This window comes from Rhyacophila brunnea, unplaced genomic scaffold (assembly GCF_057557595.1).
Source record: "Rhyacophila brunnea isolate RB1 unplaced genomic scaffold, BYU_Rbru_1.0 scaffold_17, whole genome shotgun sequence".
Taxonomy (NCBI): domain Eukaryota; kingdom Metazoa; phylum Arthropoda; class Insecta; order Trichoptera; family Rhyacophilidae; genus Rhyacophila; species Rhyacophila brunnea.
Window position 1 is genome coordinate 9,890,925 of NW_028232827.1, and position 27,400 is coordinate 9,918,324.

Consider the following 27,400-nt stretch of genomic DNA (forward strand, 5'->3'; position numbering starts at 1 on the left):
TTTACAGTAAATTAATATTATTAGTTATTGTTATTCTTATTAGTTTATATCATATCTAATAAACCACATTTTTCAAAATCTTCTGAAATTTTAAATTTTGACTTGGCAACACTGGGTTGCAGTGTTGCCAAGTCAAAATTTAAAAATTCAGTAGATATACATGGCAACACTGACTATGCGATCAACCAGTGTTGCAAAGTCAAAATTTAAAAAAAAAAATCAGTAGATAGACATGGCAACACTGACTATGCGATCAACCCAGTGTTGCCAAGTCAAAATTTAAAATTTCAGTAGATTTTGACAAAAAATTCAGTAGATTTCATAAAATATCAGTAGATTTTGAAAAATGTGGTTTATTAGATATGATTTAAAACTAATAAGAATAACAATAACTAATAATATTAATTTACTGTAAGCAATGATGATATTAATGGGTAAAATGGCGCTCTTGGGTAGAGTTACAATGCTTTTTATGTCAATTTAGAAGTGTATAACATCAAAAAACGTCATGCGTAAATAATTTAAGTTTATTATTGAAAGAATCATCAGTTAATTTACAATTATGGAGAAACACAAATATCAGTAGATTTCTTGAATTTCGAAAAAAAATCAAAAATTCAGTATATTGGCAAAAAATATCAGTTGATCTACTGAAATGTAAGTAGACATGGCAACACTGGATCAACCATAGAATATTATGTCAAAATTTAATAACGTAACATTTTTTTATGGCTGTTTTTTAAACCAATGAAACTTATAAACATTCAATTGAATTGGCTCATATAACCCAAAAATATTTAAAAGGTATTCAACAATAATTGGTGTTATACATATTATTTAAATCATTATCAACGAGGATCAATCCACTGCTGGATAAAGGCCTCCCTAGCCTGATTCTATTCCTTTCTGTCATTTGAATTCCTTTATTTATCAAAATCGGTGATATTATATTTATCCTCATATTTATATCGTCATCATAATCATCGACTTGAACCAATCCACTGCTGGATAAAGGCCTCCCTATCCTGATTCTACTCCTTTCTGTCATTTGAATTGCTGTGTTTATCAAAATCGGTGATATTATAATTATCTACATATTCGTATCGTTATCATCATCATCATCAACTAGGATCAATCCACTGCTGGATGAAGGGTTCCACAACCTGATTCTACTACTAGCAGTTAAACGAATTTGTGATACTATACCTATTTATATCATCCTTATCAACATCGACCTGAACCAATCCACTGCTGGATTAAGGCCTCCTTAGCCTGATTCTATACTTTTCTGCATTTTAATTGCTGTATTTATCAAAATCGGTGATATAATATTTATCTACATATTTATATTGTCATTATCATCATCAACCTGAACCAATCCACTGCTGGATAAAGCCCTCCCTAGCCTGATTCTACTCCTTTCTGTCTTTTGAATTGCTGTATTTATCAAAATCGGTGAAATTATATTTATCTACATATTCATATCGTTATCATCATCATGATCATCAACTAGGATCAATCCACTGCTGGATGAAGGGTTCTCTAGCCTGATTCTATTCCTTTCTGTCATTTGAATTGCTGTATTTATCAAAACCGGTGATATTATATTTATCTACATACTCATATCGTTATCATCATCATCATCAACTAGGATCAATCCACTGCTGGATGAAGGATTCCGCAACCTCATTCTACTACTATCAGCGAAATGTCAAACTGTCTGACGTGAATAAAAAACCCATCCCGGAGAGAAAACTATGGCGCTATCTATGCATACTTCAGAATTATATTAAAATCCAACACCGCCAAGCCGTCTGCAAGACCTAGCGAGACAGACTGGCGAGAGCCAGCTGGCTCAGCTAGTCTCCTATATATTATTATCCTACAGCTTTCCCGATGTTTGGCGAGCGATTGTGTGCCTTATTCGTCACGTCCGATGGGTTCAAACGTCAAACACACTAATTCAATGTTCGAAATTCAAATAGGTCATATAGAGTATGAAAGGAAGGGTTTTCCGAATTTAAGTTATCTTGCGATATAATATTGATGTTTCTCTAAAGCTTTCCGGCACATACGTCACTTTATTGACAATATGGGAATTTATTTTTTCACAATGTTTGCAACACTCGAACCAACTAAACAAATATGGCCGCTTTAAATTTAAAATGCGTTTTAACCGATATATACAATCAATTTTCACAAACTAATCATAATAAGATTAATCGATAAACATATTAGAACTGATTTATTTAAATTTTTATGAATTAAGTTCTTTTTTTAAGTTAAGTTTCTACACCTCTGACGGAAATCAAGTCTTTTGACACTATAAATTTATTACGCTATGTATACTAACATACGGTATTTCAATTGACTCACCACATATTTACTTATCAGATGCATTCGAGTGACTATAAGTTGAAGTGAGCACAATTTTATATAACTTAACACAGTCACGAAAAATTCACTTTTAAAAACTAGGTAACATCCGTCATTATTTGTTGTTTATGTAAAAAACGACAGGTGATATTATTTACGTCTTATAATGATTTAAAAATGCACAGCACTATATAATAACTCGCATTTATAACAAGCACCCATAGATAACTATAAATATTCAAATAAACAATAACATTTATACGAATTCCGATTAAAACTGATCATTTCATTGAAACGCGGGCGTACGACATATCGGCGTTTTACGATACCAAGGAAAATTTTAAAATATGTCACTTTTGTTTTTTTTTTGTAAGGCTGTTGAATCAATTTTTTTGAAACAATGAAACTTATATACATTTAATTAGCTCATTATAACCCAAAAATATTTAAAAGGTATCAACCAGTGCTGCCAACTAACATTTTCAAAGTTCAGTAGATTTTTTGATTTTTTCTTCAAAACACCATTGATTGACAAAAATGTATGAAGTTCAACGATTGTGTTTGATGAAAGCGTGCATATTGACATAATCTCACAAGTGTCTTATAAAAAACCATGAAAAAGTGACTTTTTTTCATCACAATATCTTCTTTTCCTGACAAAAATTTCAGTAGATCTACTGAAATTTCAGTAGACATGGCAACACTCGATCAACCCAGTGTTGCCAAGTTAAAATTTAAAAACTCAGTAGATGGACATGGCGACACTGACTATGCGACCAACCCAGTGCTGCCAAGTCAAAATTTAAAATTTCAGTAGATTTTGACAAAAAATTCAGTAGATTTCATAAAATATCAGTAGATTTTGAAAAATGTGGTTTATTAGATATGATTTAAAACTAATAAGAATAACAATAACTAATAATATTAATTTATTGTAAAATATGATGATATTAATGGGTAAAATGGCGCTCTTGGGTAGAGTTACAATGCTTTTTATGTCAATTTAGAAGTGTATAACATTAAAAAAGGTCATGCCTAAATCATTTCAAGTTTTTTATTAAAAGAATCATCAGTTTATTTACAATTATGGAGAAACACAAATATCAGTAGATTTCTTGAATTTCGAAAAAAAATAAAAAATTCAGTATATTGGCAAAAAATATCAGTTGATCTACTGAAATTTCAGTAGACATGGCAACACTGACTATGCGATCAACCCAGTGTTGCCAAGTCAAAATTTAAAAATTTAGTAGATAGACATGGCAACACTGACTTTGCGATCAATCCAGTGTTGCCAAGTCAAAATTTAAAATTTTAGTAGAGTTTGACAAAAAATTCAGTAGATTTCATAAAATATCAGTAGATTTTGAAAAATGTGTTTTATTAGATATGATTTAAAACTAACAAGAATAACAATAACTAATAATATTAATTTATTCTAAACAATGATAATATTAATGGGTAAAATGGCGCTCTTGGGTAGAGTTACAATGCTTTTTATGTCAATTTAAAAGTGTATAACATCAAAAAAGGTCATGCGTAAATAATTTCAAGTTTATTATTAAAAGAATCATCAGTTAATTTACAATTATGGAGAAACACAAATATCAGTAGATTTCTTGAATTTCGAAAAAAAATAAAAAATTCAGTATATTGGCAAAAAATATCAGTTGATCTACTGAAATTTCAGTAGACATGGCAACACTAACTATGCGATCAACCCAGTGTTGCCAAGTCAAAATTTAAAAATTTAGTAGATAGACATGGCAACACTGACTATGCGATCAATCCAGTGTTGCCAAGTCAAAATTTAAAATTTTAGTAGAGTTTGACAAAAAATTCAGTAGATTTCATAAAATATCAGTAGATTTTGAAAAATGTGTTTTATTAGATATGATTTAAAACTAATAAGAATAACAATAACTAATAATATTAATTTATTCTAAACAATGATAATATTAATGGTAAAATGGCGCTCTTGGGTAGAGTTACAATGCTTTTTATGTCAATTTAAAAGTGTATAGCATCAAAAAAGGTCATGCGTAAATAATTTCAAGTTTATTATTAAAAGAATCATCAGTTAATTTACAATTATGGAGAAACACAAATATCAGTAGATTTCTTGAATTTCGAAAAAAAATCAAAAACTCAGTATATTGGCAAAAAATATCAGTTGATCTACTGAAATTTCAGTAGACATGGCAACACTGGATCAACCATAGAATATTATTTCAAAATTTGATAACGTAACATTTTTTTTATGGCTGTTAAATGATAATTTTTTAAACCAATGAAACTTATATACATTCAAGCTCATATAACCCAAAAATATTCAAAAGGTATTCAACAATAATTGGTGTTATACATATTATTTAAATCATCAACCAGGATCAATCCACTGCTGGATAAAGGCCTCCCTAACCTGATTCTATTCCTTTCTGTCATTTGAATTCCTGTATTTATCAAAATCGGTGATATTATATTTAACCTCATATTCATATCGTCATCATAATCATCGACCTGAACCAATCCACTGCTGGATAAAGGCCTCCCTACCCTGATTCTACTCCTTTCTTTCATTTGAATTGCTGTATTTATCAAAATCGGTGATATTATAATTATCTACATATTCGTATCGTTATCATCATCATCATCAACTTAGGATCAATCCACTGCTGGATGAAGGGTTCCGCAACCTAATTCTACCACTAGCAGTTAAACAAATTTGTGATACTATACCTATTTATATCATCCTTATCAACATCGACCTGAACCAATCCACTGCTGGATTAAGGCCTCCCTAGCTTGATTCTATTCCTTTCTGCATTTTAATTGCTGTATTTATCAAAATCGGTGATATTATATTTATCTACATATTCATATTGTCATTATCATCATCGACCTAAACCAATCCACTGCTGGATAAAGGCCTCCCTAGCCTGATTCTACTCCTTTCTCTCTTTTGAATTGCTGTATTTATCAAAATCGGTGAAATTATATTTATCTACATATTTATATCGGTATCATCATCAACTAGGATCAATCCACTGCTGGATGAAGGGTTCCCTAGCCTGATTCTATTCCTTTCTGTCATTTGAATTGCTGTATTTATCAAAATCGGTGATATTATATTTATCTACATATTAATATCGTCATCGTCACCATCGACCTGATCCAATCCACTGCTGGATAAAGGCCTCCTTACCCATATTCTACTCCTTTCTGTCATTTGAATTGCTGTATTTATCAAAATTGGTGATATTATATTTATCTACATACTCATATCATTATCATCATCATCATCAACTAGGATCAATCCACTGCTAGATGAAGGATTCCGCAACCTCATTCTACTACTATCAGCGAAATGTCAAACTGTCTGACGTGAATAAAAAACCCATCCCGAAGAGAAAACTATGGCGCCATCTATGCATACTTCACAATTATATTAAAATCCAACACCGCCAAGCCGTCTGCAAGACCTAGCGAGACAGACTGGCGAGAGCCAGCTGGCTCAGCTAGTATTATATAAATTGGTCTATATAGCCACTATGTTAGCCCAATATAATATAATTTTAAATTATGTGTTGTTATAGTTGGGAGACGAAGAATCTAATGATAAATAACTATAGAGCAAGTTTAATATTTTACAAGGTTTTTCTTAGCTCGTATTCTTGTTTGTCCGGTACAAATCTTGCAATCGATTTTAAACTAACTTCCCGACTAGCTAGACATTTGAAACTTTTAGAATATATCAGAACACGATGCTAATGCATTTTTTAATACTTTTAGCCATCTTTAAGTAGAATTGAATTCATTCTCAGTTAATTCTGTTTTATATGAAAAGTTATTTTGACACCATTATTGGTTGCTAGGGGGTCTGGGGTCCTAGAAACTAAATTATTAATATATACGTGCGTTACAATAGAAATCAATGTGACATGTCAAAATGACATTTCAGTATTATTTCTATCAAGTACAATTTTTTTTGATCGTTTAAACTAGTCAATTTAAGTTTATATGATTCAACAGAAAATTTAAAAACGTTGTATATAAGAAGTTCTTTTTATCTTGTAATTATTTAAGATCAAGACAAACAGTATACAAATTTTAATAAATATTCTTTGAATTAGAGCGTGATAATCCCCGGTGAGGTGCGAGCTCCCGACTGTCCTTGTTTACTATTCATAACGCGGCACGCTACATACGAGGGTGGGTCAATAATTCCTTAGAAAAAAGCATTAAAACAGTTTTTATTTTTGTATTTTTTTTTTATTTCTCAACATAATCTCCTTGGAGCTCAATACACTTGGTTAGACGTTTCTCAATTTTTTTTAAACCGTCAGAAAAATAAGTTTTCGGAAGGTCCTCAAAATATGCATTTGTCCGATCGATGACTTCTTCATTTGAAAAAAAACGTTGTCCAATTAGCCATTTTTTTAAGTTTGGGAAAAGGAAAAAGTCACTGGGGGCTAAATCTGGCGAATACGGTGGGTGGTCGACCAATTCGAACTTCAATTCTTCAATTTTAGCCATTGATCGTAAACATGTGTGAACACGGGCATTGTCCTGATGAAAGAGGATTTTTTTCCTGTTTAAATGAGGCCGTTTTTCTTCAATTTTTTTTTTAGCTGGTCCAATAAAGATGCATAATAATCCCCTGTTATTGTTTTTCCTTTTTCCAAATAGTCAACGAAAATAATTTCACGTGCATCCCAAAATACAGTAGCCATAACCTTACCAGCTGATTTCACGATTTTCGCCTTCTTTGTACATGGTTTGCCTTTGCAATCCACTGCTTTGACTGTTCTTTCGTCTCGGGAGTATAGTGGTGTATCCATGTTTCATCTACAGTCACAAAGCGACGAAAAAAATCATCCGGATTGCGTTGCATGAGCGACAACAGGGCTTTAGAGGCCACCACCCTATTGCGTTTATTGTCGACTGTGAGCAAACGCGGCACCCATCTTGCAGAAATATTTTTCATGCCCAATTTGTCATGTAAAATAGAAATGACGCTACCTTTTGAGATCCCTGTAACCTCAATTATCTCACTCAACTTTAATCTTCGGTCACTTAACACCATATCGTGGATTTTATTGATCATTTCTGGTGTAGTCACCTCTACAGGACGTCCTGAGCGTGGTTCATCCTTTGTTGATGTACGACCACGTTTAAATTCATTTAACCAGTTATAAATAGTTGCAAGTGAAGGAGCAGATATGCCGTGAACTAAATCCAACTCATTTTTTATTTCCTTTGCTGTTAACCCTTTTATATTAAAATGTTTAATAACAGCTCTAAACTCAATTTTCTCCATTTTCCAATTTTCCATTTTCCACAAGCAAATTTTTTTTAAATGTACGAGAAACACACAACAACCCGACCAATCTGATTGAAACTTCGCAGCATACTGAATCGGTAGTGCCGCTGCATGAAAACAAACCGCTTACAGTACTAGTCGCGCCACCTGTCGGCTTTTCTAAGGACTTATTGACCCACCCTCGTACCTTAGGCACCATTTCTCGGATTTCCAGGAGCAGATAAAATGTTTGTTACAGACCGTATGCCTAGTGTTGGACATTTATCACACACTTGTATTTAATAAAATAACTATTTATCTCCGATGCAGCCAAATCCTTGTTATAAGACCGTCGAAGCCGATTTCAGCCTAACCATACAAATGGGTGTCAATTTCTGTGATAAAACTATGTTTAGCGTCCATTTTTACATGCCATAAAAACTAACGAACCATGCAGTCTATTGTTAAAGTGGGATATTGTTTTGAAAGTGCGCTCCTTGGTATCTCAATCCATGTGTTTATTTATTAAGACAAGCCTTATATAACTTATTTACTCATGACCTTAAAATGTTTCCTCAAATAAATGGTATGGGACCAAGAAATCCTGCGTTGGAACTGGATTAGAAAACCACAGTACCTCGACCATATTATCAGGGGAAAGAAGTACAGAAATCTTCAACTTATTGCTCTGGAAAACATTAATTAAAATAAAATACTATATTATTTCTTGTAATTATCAAGATCTAGTTACAATGCCTAATTGAAATGAATTAAATAAATTCCGAATATTCCGATGAATAATTAAAATTTTGTGGAATGTACCTACTACAAATTGTGTTTTATTTTAATGAATAAAAAATATGTTTAGATAAATATTTAACGAATACTGAAAAAAAGTAAAAAAAAATCGCCCCCGGGTGGGCTCGAACCACCAACCTTTCGGTTAACAGCCGAACGCGCTGCCATTGCGCCACGAAGGCCTATATTTGCAGTGAGAATAATAAAAAAATGCTAAAATAAATTTATTAGGTAAGTATCAATCTTTCAACAATATAATAATTTTATTCATACCGATAAGTCTTATCGTAATTCATTTATTATCTAAAACAGTAAACTCAATCTTATTGAAGTATTTCACTTTATTTATATAAGTATGATAAACAATATTGTTTGTGAATTTAAATGCAGATTATTAATGCTATATTTTTTAAGATAATTAAAACAGCTAATATAACTTAAAATGAAACATAATATATTATAATAATTATTCTACATTATTTAGTATTATCATCAAGGCCGGTTTCATCAATAATTTCAATGTGATTATGACAATTTTAAAACTATTTATAATGAAAATTAGCTGTATTATTAAATTTATATTATATTATTATGATAATAAAAAAATGGAAAAAGGAAATGTGGAATATGTACGACATTATTGTGTTTTATTTAAACAATGAACACAATCTTTTCAGTAAATATTAACAGTTAACACCATTAAATAAATAGGTATTTATACTCTTAAATTGTTTTGTTACAACTCAAAAACTACTAGGTAGACTAATATTGACGAAACGTGCATGTTGGTAATCATTGTAATAGAGTTTCTTCTAATATATTAAAAGGTTCAGAAGTTACAAGATGTAATTTCCCGAAAATAACGCGCATTCAACAAATTATCATGAGTAGATAAAGTGGTCAAATAGCAGCGGTAGAGTGGTGAGGCGGTGTTTAGGTAAGCAGGCGCGCGCTTGAATCCAACCATTGTGTATGCAGGTGGATAAATATTGTTTAAGGGCGGACGTGCTCAGCGTGGGTCAAAATGGAGCTTTTGGAGTGAAAGAGAGGAAATGGAGTTTCCACTCACCATAGATAATGTTTCTGCGGTGTTTCGAAGTGATAAGACTTAAGTCTTTGCTACGTGAAAGTATACTCACCCATATAGTACATAAACATCAGAAATACATCGTATATTTGAATTCAATCTTCTAATACGATTTACTCAATACTAATAAATCTCACTTACAATAATTTACAATTAGGGTGATGAAGCTTTGGCGATTGTCGCTGGTTTTAGATTAAACCAGTATACAGATTAATGTCCATTACTGAGTTAAACTATACAATATTATTACATAAAATAAAACACTGTAATATGTAGTACTTATGTCACATAATCGAATTAGGTAATTGGAATTAATACAATTGTGTGGAATAATTAACTAATGCCAGTGACGTCCCTAGACAGAATGCCACCCCTAGGCAGTGCCAAAATGCCGCCTCATTCTTTATACAGTATTGTTTATCATCCTTTCATGACTCCAATATCTAAGAAATGCATTGTATGGATACATTACTAACAAAATTCAAAATATAGACTGTAATTTTTCGCAAATCTGCTCGTGTCGTTTATGGTCACCAAGAACGCCGAAGGAAAACGGAAGTAAACTAGTCATCGCAAACCCAACTAAAAATCACAGCCCTGTTAAACCATTTATATTAATTAATAAATTATGTTTCCAGCCAGTAAGATGAATTTTTAATGGAACGATATTTTTGTTATTAAGTTTTGGTCGCTATTTCTCCTCGATTTGCCGCCCTTCGAGTAACTGCCGCCCCCAAGCGACGCTCTTTCTGCCTACCCCCACGGGACGTCACTGACTAATGCGTAGTGTGTTCCATTTGAATTAATTAATCCACCAAGATGTGAAAGTTAACACCAACTTATATATTATTTTCTTTCCAAGGTGGGTTGTGATTTATTTCATTTGAAAATTGTATGCATAATTAGTTAGGCGCGTAATAAAACATAGATTATGAAATCCAAAGAATGTTTTGATTTATTTGGAATATTAATATAAATTATGTTAGTTATTATCATTATTGATGCGTGGTTGGCCTGTTAGGCAGGTCATAAAAAAAGATTGATTAACTCTTGATGGTGTACGCAATTCACGACGCTTTAAGTGGAAAGTAATTTACTTTGCCGTAGTGAGAACAATCTTATTGTTCGTCTCCGACCTTTAGGCTATGATTTTTTTTAAAACATTATAAAGATATAACATATATAACAAGTCGATGTAAATCTTTTATATACCTACGTCACTAATTATTAATTTAAAAATAATAAATTAAATCACTACTTGACTTTAAATAATGTTTTTTTATGATATTTTGATACATTATAATATATTTTCACTATTAATAATTTTTGATCGACATATTATTAGAAATCACAAACAATTTTTAATATTTACATTGTACCAAGAAACGCGTTCTTCAAAATTCTTCTGTCACAGTAAATTTTTATATATTGTGGAATATATACATTAGTATCTTTTATTTATTTATAATAGAATGCTTTATTTACCAATAATTATGTATATTTACCAGTAGCGAAAGTGGATGTAGGCTATTAAGATCCACTATAAATAGTGCACATTAAACTTTGTTAGTCATACGTATTTGTTTTTATTGAACTAATACTACAATTTACAGATGGTGTTGGTTAGTTTTTAAAAGTCAATTTAATCCTGCCTAACCCAAGCCATAATAGTTTTGGGATATTTTGGGCGATACCACAAAATTGTGCACACTTTTTATTTAAACTTCTTTGTTTTCGTTGGAGTAAGGATACATATTACACATATTGTTGGTTCATGAAATTAACTAATTAAATTCCTATAAAATATCTAAAGTTATGTATGATTTAATTGCATAATTTTAGATAATTTAAAGATAGACGAGTGTTTTATGGCTTGGTTTTCGCAGGGTTTAATTGCATTTAAAAAATAACCAACGCTATCTGTAAACTGTACTCTTATTTCAATGAAAATAAATACGTATGACTGACAAAATTTAATGTGCGCTATTTATGGGGGATCTTAGCAGCCTACCTCCACGTCCTCCACCTTTAGCCACTGATATTAATTTATTGATAACTGATATAATATAGTTGAATGTGCGTAGATCAACACCAATAACAACAATATGAACGAATAAATTAAAAGCAAGGTTAACAGGGGCTATAAACCTATATGACTTTCCTAAAGTATCCTTAAATCATAGACATTATCAAGAAACACAAAAGTTTGCGTACACATATAAAATACTATTGAGACCAGTCCGTATTGTGCTACGGTTCAGAGACATGGACATGTTTCGAGAATTTTACTACAAATTTTTGACTCAATATGCTAAGATTAAATCTGGTTACGTTATTATAATAATGTTATAATAATGTAGTTAAATAATGAGCTATGCAAAAGAATCGGTAAGACTGAAGTCATCAGATTTCATTAGAGTTTGGCCACGTGATACAATACATTATGTTTAATGATCCAGCAGGAAAAGAGTACGGATAGACTACGAATTTGGCTTCTTAATGAATATATTAGGAAGAAGAACGAAGGACCGGGCAGAGTGGAATAGTCTGTTTGAGATGGCTATGATTTGATTAAGGTTGTAGTGCCTAAGAAGAAGTGTGTATATAGTGTCTGAAGGTGCTGAAAGGCGACACCCGTATCGCTATAAATAATGATTAAAATAGAATGGTGTAAGTATATCTATTAGAATTAAAATTAAAATTTCTTCTATTAGTGCCCTTAGTTGATCAAATTAATTTTTAAACGACTTTAGTTAAACATTATAAAATTATTATGGACAGATTTTTCAAGCTCAAAATTATTATTGTCTCACAAATAAAATAAAATTTATTAAAAAAAATATTGAAATACAAAAAATAAGATAATAAGTAATTTCAAAAAATTCTGCAAGTATTGCATTAGCATATCCCTTGTCTTATAAACTTCATTATCACTGTTTCTCAAAATGTATACGAGACAAAGGATATTTATTATGGCGGTAGAAAAAAACATGGCGTGAAAATAATTAGGCCGGTCACAGCCTGGGTAATTTGTTAAATGGCCTTTTTTTCGAAGGCGTCTTCTCTGCAAGCCTTTTTACAGAAATTAAATTATTAACACTTTGAGAAGATGTAAAAAATGTTTTTCTTTAAAAGAAACAAAAAAGATATAATATGATTAATATATTGTTTAACCATGTTATAAACATATTTTTCTTTTGAAATTACATCTGAGAATAGATAATAACATATTATCTCATATTTGCCTTCAAAAAGTATGTATCGTTTACTTGCTTTACATTATGACCGCATTAGATTAAAGATCCTAGATTTCAGTATGATACTAATAAATATTAATTTTGGTAAAAGAAGATATTGATCGTAGGATTATAATGTTATATCAATAGTCGATCTAGAGATTAAGAATTACCCAAATATATTTTAAAACGTTTTAAGAATATTTGAGAGGCATTGGGATTAAACGAGTATAAGTATAATAATATAAGCTAAAATAAGTAATCACACAACTAAATACATAATTTATATTGGCGTGAATTAAAAATCACACTCTTAGCATATTCGTTGAAAAAATATAAACATAATAATATATAAAAAAACCCCCTCCCATGAAAAGTGCTTGGGAACAATGTCTTTAAAGTGGATGTACTCATCTTGGTTATATATATATACACTCAATTATTATGAATGTACAAATTAAGTCACGGCATCTATTTTATACACAAGACTGCTTTAGGCTAGGGTAGGTTTGTATCAAAATGTTAGCACTTATTGTAACAATTACAATAAGTTAGCCATCTAAACAGTCAAAACTGTTTATCTCGCTCTACAATTTAGCATAACCAAGAGAGGTGCAATTAAAACATAGCACTCATTGTAACAATTACAACTAAGTGCTAATACTTCGATAAAAACCTACCCTAGCCGAAAGCAGTCTTGTGTATAGAATAGATGCGCTGATTTAAAAAAATCTGGAACTGAATAGTTCTTGTTATCTAAGTGATGTATGTAATTTGTATTTTGCGTCAACAATATTAACCATGTACCATAATAAACCCATTTATCTAAAAAAGAATAACCCTTTATCTTTAAAATAATAATCAATTATGAAATACTATCTTGTTCCATTCAATAATGCCATATTATTATTATGTTTACAGAACTTGTAGTCTTTGGCGAGATTTTCGTAAAGGGTCCAATATTATAGATAGCAACGCTACTGTTTTAAAATCATCCGGTATAATATGAGATTGTTGTGCATTTTTAAAACTTTCGAGGTGAAAATAATTTAAAAATCCAATATCACTAGATCGTCCGTGATGGAGATAGTTTTTGGAAGAAACCAAAACACGACAAGGGTTGTGGACATTGTGGTAGTATACAAATGACATGGTTGAGTTTGTAACAATGCGAAGGTAGTAGGAAATTAAATTGCATATTTAAAATACATCATTGTATTTCACTTAGCTTTTCTCAACTAACGACTTTCAGTTAGATCGTAAAATTTATTTTGCTTCTTTTCTGCCATTTAAAAATAAAAATGTTACTATCAATATTTTTAAGGAAAAAATCATGGAAAATAAATATGTCTCAGAGAAGGTATATACTCATTTTTTAATACATCCTGTCTGGTCGTGACTTCCGATCCACGAGCGGACTTCCGGCGGCCATGTTGCCTCGTAACGCCACAAGGTTATGACGCCGGTCAGAAAAATAATATTAAATCAGATATCAAGAACATACCGATTTTTATAATGCAAAAATAATTATTTACACACTGCCCCACGTTGCTCTCCAGAATCATTTTTTTTTTGAGAACACTTTTTAATGAATAAGTCAAGTATATTATAATATATTCTATAAAAATATAAAGATAAGGCTTGTCATTAAATACAAACTGTCTGGTGGGGCCAATTATGGTCGTTTTAATCCCTATATTTCCCATCTACCTAAAATTCTTAGTTATTGTTGCAAATCCAGGCGACTACCAATTACGGGTCATCAGTCAACCGTGATTGAATAACAGGCAGTTACTTCAAGACAACGATAGCGTATAGACTTGTTATAGCTTTACCGTCGTTTAATGAGTAATTTTATTGTAAGCATACAGACTGATTCAAAAAGTTAAATGTAAACCACTAGCGTGTCCAGTACAACCGTCGTAGAAACTATAATTCTATTTGAATTTATATGTATTTTTACGACTATTAACGATATCAGACAATACGTTGTTCATTACAAAATCAACCGAACATATGGTTGTATTACTTCGCCGTGGTGAACAATAAAGTGGATCAATGGTCCTAAAGATAAACATATCGAAGACAAATCATAGATCGTAACGATACTCTGGAATAATACAGTCGACTATTGAAGGACGTAGATCTCGTCATCAGTTTAAAGGCCCACATGCTCAGCGTAGGTCAAAATGGAGTTTTTATGGTATTTTCAGAGCATAACCCTGGACATTCCTTAAACGTTGTAGATGTAGATAATCTATTTATATAATTTTGAAGCCTTATTATCCTTTATATTTATTTTAAACATTTGATGACTGCATATTATTATTATTACATAAAATAGTATTCTTTTAAACCTCTCGCTCTAATGTTTTAGAACATAGTCATATTTCAGTACATCCATGTGCAGTGGTGTTAGGACACCAGGATTGGGAACTATCCCTCGCACTAACAAGCAAAAAAATGTGACAGTAAATATGATTTTGAGATAACCATTGTGAAAGTCGTTATTATTGTGCCTCGTCCCTCTCCGTACCATAGTATTTTCAAGTGTATTTTAAATAATTATTTGATACTAAACTAAAATTGGTAGCTATATTATAATATAAAAATAAAAAAGACTATTAGATTTGTTGTTAAATAAAATACTCAGTGGCTAGTAATTTGGTGGCGAATATTCAAACAGGTAGAGCGTCGGTCGGTTGTGGCTCCACTGTGCAATTTCCTTAATTTGTTTTAAAATGTCAACCGCGTCGAAACCTCAACGTCGCTTTCCCTCGTAGAACGCAAAACCGAAACGAGATTAGCTTAAATCACCTCGATCGGTTACTAGTCGTGGTTACGTAATTAATTAATACCCACTTTTACAAATCTGTATGATTTTTAAGAAATAATTAACTAACAACATATTGATTAATTTATTCAACTGCTTAAAAGCCTTAACATATCAAATAGGTCATTATTTTTTGGTGTTTACGATCCTAATAATAATAATATGAATACAGATATCAACAAACGCATAGAGGGATTGATTTTTTTTAAATTTATTATCCATTTAGTTTTGTTATTGTTAATTTGCGCCTGCCAATTACCTACGTGGTCGCAGCCATGATTTATTCTGGATCGGAACCGTTTCTTCGTGTCAAGCTTATCAGGCACCATTAGCGAGGGGTGCAAGATTAGTAAATGCGCTCCCTAAAGACATAGACATTTTCTGTGATGTACTTTGCATTTTGTTTTTGAAACTTTATTTAACTGTGTAAAATTGTATGTTTTTTGTTTTCAAAATTTTATTTTTCTAAATTAAATTGTACTTAAGTATGTTTTCTGTTTCTGTTATTATTGTTATTATATTCTATATTGTAATATTTGTTATAATGTAAATCTCATGTTGTGTACGTCTTGAATTTAGATTTGTTATGTCCACAATGTTTTGTATTCTTAAATAAATAAATAAATAAATTTAAATCGTAATTTTCAACACTAATGTACTAATTTTCTATGCCTGAGGAACTCTTTTTGTAAGATTTATAGAGGTATTACAGCAATCTTTTAATATGAGTGATTTACTCCATGGCCCTCATAAGGGGGGCCCGGCGTGGCGGGTCGACCAGATGAACGGGATAAATACACATCTTAAATTTACTCTAATAGTGAAAAAAGTCGCATGCGGCGCTATTTTACTTCGAAATTTTTACCATTTTTAAATATATGGTTGTGCGATACAATTTTTGGTTGTCTTTTGTTGATACTCGACAATTCCATAATTCGATGTGTTAAATTCGCTAAAAATGACATCAAACACCATTTAGCAAACGCCACTGTAAAGCGTCAGACTGCCTTTAACCTTAGCGATAGGTAAGGGGGCGCCAAATATCCTGGCTTGGCGGCCCGCTTCAGGATGTGGGGGCCATGATTTACCCTATACTGTTTTGCATGGTGTATTTAAATGTGCGTTCAAATGGCACAAAAAAATGTATAAACAATAACTATCTTAGTAAATAATATTCTGTCTTAGTTATAATATATTACCATCGGTGAGTGCCTAAAGATGTCGAAAGGTAAAATTCAGTTTAATAAAATACGATTTAAATGGGAAAGTACAAAATTCAAATCAATTATAATAATTTAAATTATGTAATTGAAGTTTTTTTCTATTTTTCACGTTAGTGATAAGTGATAAGACTGATAAGTAAGGAATAGTCAAAATAATATCTGGGTCAATTTTTAAAGTTTAATTGTCTTAAAGCTGTGTTTTTAATTGCTAAATACCGTTATATTGGTAAGATTATTTATTTACGAATAAGTATGATAATCCATGTTAGACTATTTATATCAGTACAGTCAGGATATATCTAATTATTTATATGTTTTGATTTAATTAATTGATTTATTGAATAATGATTTTGTTTTTCATAATATCTAATTATCATTAGGAAGATTGGGACAATTAAATCAAGAAACTTAGAAGTTAGAGAGCTATAATATTTTATTATGTCCATTATTATAACTATCTAAATAAAACATAAATATATTAATACTACCAACCGAGGGTACTTGATGGAATTTGAATTTAAATTCTAATAGATTTAAAGAATACGGTTGTTTGTTCACTTAAGGTGTAAAACTAACCTGCTCTTCTATCGATAATGCTAATTTGGGAGTATTGAAATAGATTTCTTCAGCCATTCATTTAATTGAAATGATCATAATAATGTTTTGTAGAATACTAAGGTGTGATGTGTGTATTACATGTATAGCTCCTTACCTTTGGAATGTAAAATTGGAAAATTCTTTTCTGCGCGTGTTTGTTGGTTATTTTTTGGAATAAAATAAAATAGTAAACGATAGGTATTTTCTTGGGTCGTTTTATATCCACCAGAAACTCTCCCAAATTGTACACGTTCTATCAGAAGTAAAGGAATAAAACCTTAAAGGAAACTAATTTGACCTTTTTCCGCAGTAAAATCCCGCCACTTTTTCCTGTTTTGCATAGTTTTGGCGGGAGTCAAAGCGACGACCAGCGACGGCGGACATCCCGGGAATACAAATAAGGTATTCGCGCGCCTTTTTCATCGGGAATACTTTCTTGCCGCCAAAACTTGCACTGAGCATTACTTTGCATGTCGTTTTGGTAAAGTTTTCCGGTGAAAATTCGAATGGCCGTGACTGCTTTTAAAGTTGGCGATTTTCTAGGATTGCTTTTGAAATTAAGGCAATTACCCATTAGCAGTAAAGATACGCATTTAGTTGTCGATTAAATGTGATAATCTAAGTTTTAATGAAACTTGGCGATACGATAGAAATCTAATATTATTTCAGTGAAAGAAATAATGATCATTGTAGTCAAATAATTTGTCTTTTGTTTATTTAAGGCATTTTTATATTTATTTTTGCATAATAATAATTAATTAAATAAATTATACAAATTTTAACTTCTTTCATTCTTCTTCTTCCAGATGCTACTATTAAATTAGCCACTGAATGTATATTTACAGCACCAATTTACATAATATAAACTCCCAGTTCTCCATATAAAGTCCAGAAAGTGCATAAGTGCAGAAAGTCCAGAAAAAAAATATGGCGACAAAATTGGACTGTCTCTGAGAAGTAAATTGTACACAAAAGTGGACAGATAGGATTGTAAGTGTCTGAATGGAATCAATACAGGAACTCTCACACGACACAAATTGCTTTTGATGTCTGGAAGGCGTTGAATAGGGTTTGAATCGGTGTCCTGTGATGCAAGACGTGTGGTTTATATCTTCAACGTAAGTGAGGAGAGGACTCTAGTAATATAGGTAGGTACTAAGAAAATATGCTAAAATATAATGAAAAGAAAATATTTTTTGTAACTCTTTAGAGAAATGAGACATTATAAATGATCTGTTAGGTTAATCTTCATTACTAGAATATCATAAATAAAGGTAAATGTGCAGATGTTAATGAAATGGATATCAAAAAGATTGAAGGCTGAAATGTGCATGACGATATTCTAGATTGATTACATTATCAATGAAGAGATGAAGAGGATGAGAAGATGACCTAATAAATCATGAGAATTTATAGTTACCATTAATCTCAGAAAAGTTGCATTTGTCAGTTACATGTAATTATATTCCACAATGATAAGTACAATTTACTCCGCGATAACTAATAAGTACTGATTAAATAATATTAAAATGCCAACACCACATTTTTGGTTATTGTACACGTACCCAAAATGGAAGTGATTCACGCTGAAATTTTGTTGTTAAGATTTCTCATAATACAGGGAAAGAAAGAGAGCAACATAAGCGTCAGTGACAAGATATTCATAAGGTTACAAATTCCAGGTGATTGAAGATGTGATACAATAAACCCAGCGCACCTATTCTATACACAAGACTGTTTTCGGCCGCTATCTAGGGTAGGAAAGTATCCAAGTACTAAAACTCAGCACCTCTCTTGGCTGTGATAAATTTTATAGTGAGATAGACAGTTTTGACAGTTCAGACGGCTAACTTATTGTAATTGTTATAATACGTGTTATTATTTCGATACTTTTCTACCCTATTTAGCTGCCGTAAAGACCGAAAGCAGTCTTGTGTATAGAATAGACGCGCAGGATAAAAAAGTGTACTGCAAATTGATGGATAATATTCGATGAAAAAGGGCACCAGAGAAGAGAGAGAAAAAGAAGTACCTACATGGAGTGTATTATGTTGTTTAGGAAGTTACTATAAAAATAAATACTAATAATATTTATCGATAAATTCAAAAATGTACTTAGTTTGTATTTATTTTACTGTTTATTTTGGCGTCTTTTTTGAATCTCGTTTTTTACCTCTCAAGTTAAGTGATATATACAGTGAAAGCTTCTTATATTCTTTAAGGAATTCACTGCATACATACATTTCATTAAGTCTTATTTGCTGTTACGCAGTTTATAATAGTCGTTTTATGAGAAGTGACGCATTTATACACGTGTAGCTTTCCCTCAGGATTCCATCGGCAGGGAAGAATATTTTATCTTGCTATTGTAACAACACAAAGGGGATGTTATTTATATTTGCAATGCATTGAAAATGCTCGCGTTTTATTAGACATAAGAGCGAATAAGAGCTTTTTTCGTGAAAAGAAAAAATGTCGCTGGCCGCTTTTTGGTGGATTTTAATAAAGAAATCTGCTAAGAATAAAAATAACATCCAAAATATTATAAAATACTTCTATAAATAAATTATATTACCGTTATTATGTACCTACTGATTTTGTTCGATTATGAGTATATTTTTAACTGTTAAGAGGTAACAGTGTTGCCTACATAACCTCAGAAACAAACTTATTTTAAACAAGTGTTGTATTTTAATACATATCTTTCACTTACCAAGCGAGTGATTTAACCAATTAATTATACTACCGACGCTAATATACTTTCAAATATTCATAATAAATACGCTATCTAAGGTGTTTCAAATTGAACCATGAAATGATTACCATTAATTTAATTTAAAACAGGGACGTTAGATTAATAAAGTGATTTTAATAATATAGCGTCAGTAATAAATCAAATTATAAGTATAAAACTCACGATGGCCACGCAGCGTAAGCGTCGGCCTATAGCGTCTTGGGTCCCAGGTTCGAATCCCGGGTCTAAAACACATATTGATTTTTAATTTGTGTATGAGTCAATAGACGTAATGATCAGACATGGTCGAAAAAAAGTAATCCAAATTAAAATTTGTGATTAAATATTTTTTTGATTTAAAACTGAATAGTATGCATTTTTTCAACACTTACACAAAAATAAGGAATAATATATTTTTAATTTTGAAAGTATAATTTTGAAAAACATATCCGTTAGAAAAAAATCCTAGAAAAAAACTTGGACTAAATGGGATTCGAACTCATATCACTGTCCGGGTGAGTACTTTTATCATTTAAGATGTCGATCCGCCCATGACTTGTGAAAAAATATTCTATTCAGTGCTCCGTTTGTGATTCAATAAACGTAGTTGGAATAGATATGGTGGACTCCCAAAGAACATGATCGATGCATTGGAGATATTGTGCTGGCAGCATGAACGGCCATGTCTACAAATGTATATTTTTTGGAAGAGTTTGTCATCAAACGACGTCGCTTTTTTACTTGCAAAAGACGTATTCTTCTATTCTTCTACCACATTTTTAGAAGAGATCCAAGAGCGCTGATCACTAAAAGAGAATGTCGTGAGGGCATACCCCTTACGACTGAATTATCATCGATTTAAACAAGATCAGATAGAATTTGATTTTAAATTCTAATGCATTTAAGTTTTGTACTATACTATTTGAGTCGTTTTATGCGATCCGGGTACGTATTATGTACACTCACGAAAATGAAAATATACACTGACAGCGAATACAATTATTAACTCTAACTTATATAATAAATCAACATAATAAAGTGGAAAAATCTTTATCATCTACCTATTAAATCAATAAAAAATATATAACAAACAAATTATTATGAATAATTGAAGTGTTTGTAAAAAATCCCCTAAGTTATCAACTCGTATACTTGATAAGCGTACTATAATAAATCGCCAAAACCTAATAATAGATCATTAGTAATTATAAACAATAAAAATACTACACCCAAGAGGTGTAAAATCGTCCATTCTGGGAACAATGGTACCTAACGTATTGGGATTTTTTGGAGTTAATTAATGAGGTATATCTATAATATCAGTCCTTAAAAGTTATTAGTTAAACAACTTATTAGTCATGATACCTACTTTTTATAAGATGTCAGTAGTCACCATTTTTAATAATGAGGTAAGGAAATGAAGAGAAGAAATATTATTTTTATAATTTTATCAAGTTAACTTCTACTTGGTAATAAGGAAAATATTTATATTGTTCTCAAACTATGCGATTCATGATAAAATTGTTTCATTTTTGCTCATTAACGTAACTTAAATGGAGAATATTTTTTACTTTCATTAGAGAAACTCATTTAATATTTTTTGAGATGGATGTTTCAACACAATTTCAGCGCTTACATCGATTCCCAACCAGGAGTCCGCGAGACTTTGCAAAATATTGTAAGAAGATATACAATTTGTCATTTTTTGTATCATTTCATAATTAATATAAACTTTTGTATCTCAAACTCAAATAGTGAGAAATTTTTTAGACTCCTTTATTTGAGGTTATATGGACACAATCCGTGACTTTCTCTTAGGTATGTTTACATACTGTTGTTTAAATGCTAGAAGATATAAATATTTCGTCACGTATTTCTTTCGACTTATACAATGGTGTAAATGAGAACTCTGCCATTCTTGGTAGTATTGACTTGTGTATCCCTGATAACTATCTTAGAAATCGAGAGCATCAGTTGTTTGTTCTCGGAAGGAGCAGAGCAAACCTGCCATTTGTAGGGCAATAACTCTGTTCTACCAAATCGCTTCAGACGTTGATATATTTCACCTACGTGAGGATGAGTATAGGTGGACGATATTTTATAAATTCTTAAAATAGGGTCTGATTGGCTCATTTGGTGTACTTCCTTGTATCAATTTTTATGTCCATACACTTTTCTACTAAGTAGTTACTGTTTTAATAACATTTCTTTGTTTCTAAATATCATGTTGTGAACGTCTTATATTAATAATTTGTAACGTTCACCATTCTGCCCTTCTAAAGAAGAAGGCAGTAACTGACTCTCACACACTTTCGAGATCAATTACATAATGTGTTTTTTTACAACTTTAGTAGGTACTGTGAATTCTTAAAAAACGGTGATAATTTATTTTCATTAGTAGGATGTTAAAATACAAATAAATTAATAATAAACAAGCAGTAACTGCAATAAATAGGTGCAATTACTGAGTTTTTGCTAAGAAATTTGTATTATTTTAGCAGATGTCCATTTTTTCACTAAGGATTTTAATGGTATTTTAATGATAATTCTGATTTTAAAGTGAACAGAATATATAGCTTTCAAAATTACCTAACGGATGGCATTTATAACTCAATTTCACAAATTTTGTGAGTTACTGCCTTTTCTTCATTGGAAGGGCAGTATTGGTATGTAAAACTAAATTAAGTTTGAATACGGTGATCCGATACAAAAATCAATCTAAAGAACTAAATATAAATATTTTTTTTACATGCCAAATATCATAATAAAATACTGTCGTAACTCAGAAATGTTAAAATATCTGTAACTCCTACATGATAGTATTTTAATGGGGTGCGATATAATACTTGAATGGCGTGTTAATACTATCATTATGAAAATTTACAGTATGCTATTTTTCAGTGTACGTTTGAACCGAGAGCATGGATTTAATAGTTGAGCAAGTGGCTAACATCCACGTCTCGTAAAAAATCTGTTAAGGAATCTTTTCGTAAGGTGGCCAAGATCCACATCAGATTGTAGGTAGAGCCAATGAACAAAAAAGTCATGTTATTACATATTATTATTGTACATTATAGTTGTCATTTGCCAACAGGACAGCGCATCTATTCTATACACAAGACTGATATCGGCAGCTATTGAGGGTAGTTTTTCATTTTTTGTATCTAAGTATTAACACTTTTTATGACAACTACAATAAGTTAGTTGTAATTGTTATACCCCGTTTACAAGTGCATGGATTTACTGTTGACAGTAAGTAGTATGGGTTAACATGTAATATCCTGTAGTTGGCAAGAATGCATGCATGAAACAAACAAGTTTGGAAGCATCTAAATTTTTATGCGACAGTAAGATTATTTCGATCTGCGCCTGGGCAGTAGAACGATAGTGGCGAACCTGCTGGCAAAAAATCGAACTACAAACGAATTTTTATGTTGACCGATTTTCACTACCTGTCAAATAGTACGAAATAGTACCATAAAATGACAACATCGTATCTCGCTTACTCGTAAAAAGTGAATTGAAGAGGCAGTAAGTACTTTTACGTGTAAACAGTAGTTATTGTCACGATAGTTTAAATACGCACTATTGCTGCCAGTAAATCCATGCACTTGTACAGGCGCTAATATAATAATTAGTGCTATATTTTAACAGCACTTCTTTTGGCTGTGGTAAATTTTAGAGCGAGATAGATAGTTTTTACTGTTTAGACGGCTAACTTATTGTAATTGTTACAATAAGTGCGAATACTTCGATACACATTACCCTCGATAGCTGTCGATAGTGGCCGATAGCAGTGTTGTGTATAGAATAGATGCGCTGAAATAGTTTCAGATAATATTTTTTGGATAAAATAAACGCAGAAGATGTATACGGTCGTTAGCGCTGTTTGTTTACAAATTCCACCCGAAGCGTGTTAATATTTTATAATATTTATATAATAGGTATGTGTTGATGATTGACAATTACTGGTTTAAGTAAACAAAACACTATTTTTTGTTATATAATATTTTATCAAAAATTGTCGTCTCGGGAAACTCTTTTAGTTGTTGCATATATAATTTTCTCATAACAACTTTCCACGCCCGAACGGAATCGAGTTTTCATTTGGAATACACACAGACGCAAACGTTTTGCCACTTATAAATGAAAGCTTTTCGTAGAAGCAATATAATTTTCTTTTGAAGCATATTCTGCGAATCAAAATAATGATAATAAATTTGATACGGAAAATATGTTTTTACCTAAGGTAATAAATATTTTCTCATATACTTACGTGCATTATTATATGCGATATATGTACCTAAGTTATATATTTGTATTCTTACAAAAAAACATTTTTTTCATTTAAGAATGTTGAGAAATTTTTATTGCATGACACCTCCATATAAAAAAAAAAAATTTTTTTTTCATATAAAATGTGAAAATGGTGTTGGAAATTCTTACAATAAATCGGCATGTTTTATTTGTTTTATTAAAAAATATTTCGTTTAGAAAATATTTTCTTTCAAAACAATGTTTGTGTAAATATTTGAAATTTAATAAGATAGTAAAATAAGGTTTCTATTTATTTCCATATGGCCCATTTAATATGGTTAAAATCCAACATACTTACATGATGATTTATTTTATATATTATTGTTGTGATAAGCGCTGTTGTAGTGATTAATTATTGTTACACTAATTGTTTCCCTATTAAGGGGGGACATGCTCAGAGTACGTCAAAATGGAGCTTTTATGCTATTTTAAAAGCATGATACTGGACATTCCTTAAACGTTGTAGATAATCAATTTACATAATTTTGAAGCCTTATTATCCTTTATATTTATTTTAAACATTTTATGACTGCATAAAGTATCTTTATTACATAAAATAGTATTCTTTTAAACCTCTCGCACTAATATTATAGAATATAGTCATATTTCAGTACGTCCATGTGAAGTGGTGTTAGTGTTATCGTAAAAGATTTTTTATATTTATTAATTTTTAAAAGCATTTATAAAACTATCAGTAAAATTTCTGTCGACATTATTATAGTGAAATATTTACAATAAAAAAATATATTGATAAATGAATTGATATTGATCCCAAATTTGACAAGAATTAGGCATTTTATTATTCAAAAAACGGGAAAGATTTACACATTTAAAGATACTTTTAAAGATATTGATTATAAGCTATATATTGACCATTGAAATATGATAAACATTCTACGAATAATGTTTGCTTTATAATAATTAATGACCTAAGAATAAGGTAGTATTTTTTTGAAATACGCCATTTCTTTTGGCATTTCCCTTTGGCTAAGCTACAACATTCGGCCGTAGCCATAAATTGACAAATTGAATGGACGTTGTTTTATTTATCTTTAATCATTTAAGTCTATCAACCTAGTTTACTCGGCGTGCTTCCATAAACTACTATTTTTATTATTTTATTATTTACCCAATTGATTTTATAATTTGTCATTTTCATTATGTGTAAAATAAGTAAATTTGAATCAGTATTAGGTTCTTAACTTATTTACTTTCAGCTCCACAGTTTTGACAGTTCCATATTATTTTTCAATAAATTAAATATAATTTTGGTTACTAGTGTATATTATGTAGGTATTGATAGAAAAGTGAAAAAAAAGACTCACTGATACTTGAATGAAGTCAATAGAAAAATTTTCACCAAGATACGAACTGCCTTTAGATGTCTAGAAGGTAGTGCATAGGTCATTATAGGTTACCCAATAGGCGAGATACATCTGAAGTAATAGGGAATCTTAACCAGTAAAGACATATGAGTATAAACTGTTTCGCCCCCATATCAAGGTCATATACAATAGAAAGAATCCGCTAAACTTGATTGACAAAGCAATCTCAATGGACATGATTTTAGACACGTTCTGTCAGTAAGTTAGAAATTTTCTTCCTTTAAAACCCTCACCCATAATTTTATTGCAATGCTATCTTTGTAATAAAGCTATCCAGAAACCGCAAAATAGAGTCACGTATAGGCAATAATTTTTTAAGAAGTACTCATAAAAAGTGGAAATAAGTATCCCTTAGTATTACAATAAAAACGTAGTCACGCGCGAATATCATTACTACCCAAGTGTCTTGTAATAAACCATCTTTTTTCACGTAATATAATAAAGTTTTCGTATAATAAACTAATATCATATACATGTAAAATAAAACAGATAGATTGTAATACATATAAAAATTAAGTTAAAGGAACATGTATCCTTAAATGTCAAAAAACCGATTCCGTTTGCCAATGAGTATATTTCAGATTCAAAATATAATATATCGTCACTGTTCTGGCAGAAGACACTAATTCGAAAAAATTACATATTGAGTTAGTTATACCAAAATGTTCCTTATTTCAAACTCGTCTGGAAACCTTCTTAATAAATAAACAGTCTTTATTTTAAAGTTATCCTTTTTACGATTACTTAATAAACTCACATGATAGAACATTTCAAACATTTTAACAACTTCAAAGTCAAATTACTCAAAACTAGTATTCTCCAGTTAGTGTGTTCTGCCAGAACAGAGACGATATGACAAAGTCCATTACCATAAAACCTATCATGGCCCCCTTATACTGAAGCGGACCCCCGGACCATGATGTTAGGCACCCCCCTAACATATCGCTAAAGTTAAGGGCAGTGTAATGTTCCACAGTAGTGTTCCCCAAATGGTATTTAGCGGAACTCCAAGTATCCGTGTAAAATCCTATTCTGTCTTTTTATTTATATTTTTTAATAAAACCATTAGAATTGTCAGCACCCGGAATCATACTATGAAGTACTGATCGCCACCACATTATTTGATAGCCAACTAACATTTATTTATTTAAGAATACAAAGCATTCTGGATATAACAAATCTAAATTCAAGACGTTCACAAAATGAGATTTAGGTGCATTATAATAAATACCTCTACAATATAAGAAACAATAACATTATAAGAAAGACCTCCGAGGTAGAATGCAAGAACTCGCAGATGTCAGTCAAGCGGTCGGTCTAAAGATAAATGTCTCAAAGATGAAAGTGATGAGTAACTGTTTTTCGGACAATGCGATTATCTGTATTTATGGCACCCAACTCGAGCAAGTCAGCAGCTACGTCTATCTCGAACAGCAGGTGTCCATAGACGGAAGCATGCACGATGAAATTGTTCGAAGAACAAAGCTAGGATGGAGTGCTTTCGGACGTCTG

The 27,400-nt window shown here is 31.1% G+C and overlaps 1 protein-coding gene and 1 non-coding gene across 5 annotated transcripts in view; both read right to left on the minus strand.

The window, feature by feature from the left end:
- The window catches only part of tn (tripartite motif containing protein thin), a 201,398-nt gene that overhangs the window by 96,166 nt on the left and 77,832 nt on the right, over nucleotides 1-27,400 (minus strand). The gene's annotated exons all lie outside the window — the stretch shown is intronic.
- Nucleotides 8,587-8,658, minus strand: TRNAN-GUU (transfer RNA asparagine (anticodon GUU)). Its single transcript has one exon. It is a non-coding gene; the product is annotated as a tRNA-Asn (tRNA).